The following is a 1194-nucleotide window of genomic DNA, read 5'->3' as shown; positions in this document are numbered from 1 at the left end:
ACCCCATGGGGAATACCAGCAACCTCACTGAGGAGGTCCCCCAGAAAAAGGGGGCAGGGGACAAGGGAAAGACTGGTACCAATACATGATGCATCCATACTAATTATGTCCATAATAATAAAACATTCACTTTGCTGTCTGGTATTTTTCTGATTTTGGCTATATATACACACATACATACATACATACATGCATACATACATACATACATGCATGCATGCATATATATATATATATTTATATATATATATATATATATATATATATATATTTATATATATACAAAAAGTTATTCAACATCACTTAGGAATCACAGAAGTACAAGTCAAAACTAGAGTGGAATAGCACATGGTTCTTTCAGAAATATTAATTTTTCATAAAAATATGGAATGCTTCACAAATTTTCATGTCATCCTTGTGCAGGGGCCATGCTAATCTTCTCTGTAGCATTACAATTTTAGTATATGTGCTGCTGAAGTGAGCACAGGATTAAAAATTTCAATAAGATAGTTACAACACCAAATACTGGTAAGGATTCAGTGAAAATGGATTGTTCATATATTTCTTATAAGAATGTGAAATTGGGGCTGGAGAGATGGCTTAGCGGTTAAGCACTTGCCTGTGAAGCCTAAGGAACCCGGTTCGAGGCTCGGTTCCCCAGGTCCCACGTTAGCCAGATGCACAAGGAGTCGCACGTGTCTGGAGTTCGTTTGCAGAGGCTGGAAGCCCTGGCGCGCCCATTCTCTCTCTCCCTCTTATCTGTCTTTCTCTCTGTGTCTGTCACTCTCAAATAAATAAAATTATTTTTAAAAAAAAAAGAATGTGAAATTGCACAGTCACTCTGGAAAAGAGGTTGGCATTTTCTTACAAAAGTAAGTATGCAATTACTATATTACAAAATTGCAATCTGGGGCATGTATCCCAAATGAACCAAGACATATTCACAGAGAAAATATCTGAACATGAAGAATCATAGTGAGTTTATTTATAATATCCAAATACTAGAAACCTGTCAGTATTCTTTCAACAGGTGACTGAATATACATACAAGGCACATGTTAGGTCATACCATGGAACTATATTCAACAAGGTAAGACAGAATGAACTATGGATAAAGGCAACAGCTGAATCTCCAGGGAATTATGCTGAATGTAAAAGCCCATGACAGTCCCACAAAGTCATACTTAGTATGAT

At 36.4% G+C, this 1194-nt stretch overlaps 1 non-coding gene across 1 annotated transcript; it reads right to left on the bottom strand.

The window, feature by feature from the left end:
* Positions 1–378: 378 nt before the first annotated feature.
* Positions 379–485, bottom strand: LOC123456806. The gene has a single exon (XR_006634684.1). It is a non-coding gene; the product is annotated as a U6 spliceosomal RNA (small nuclear RNA).
* Between the last annotated feature and the right edge of the window lie 709 nt (positions 486–1194).

This window comes from Jaculus jaculus, chromosome X (genome assembly GCF_020740685.1).
Source record: "Jaculus jaculus isolate mJacJac1 chromosome X, mJacJac1.mat.Y.cur, whole genome shotgun sequence".
NCBI lineage: Eukaryota > Metazoa > Chordata > Mammalia > Rodentia > Dipodidae > Jaculus > Jaculus jaculus.
The sequence above is the reverse complement of the archived record's forward strand: the minus strand, read 5'-3'. Positions and strand labels throughout refer to the sequence as shown.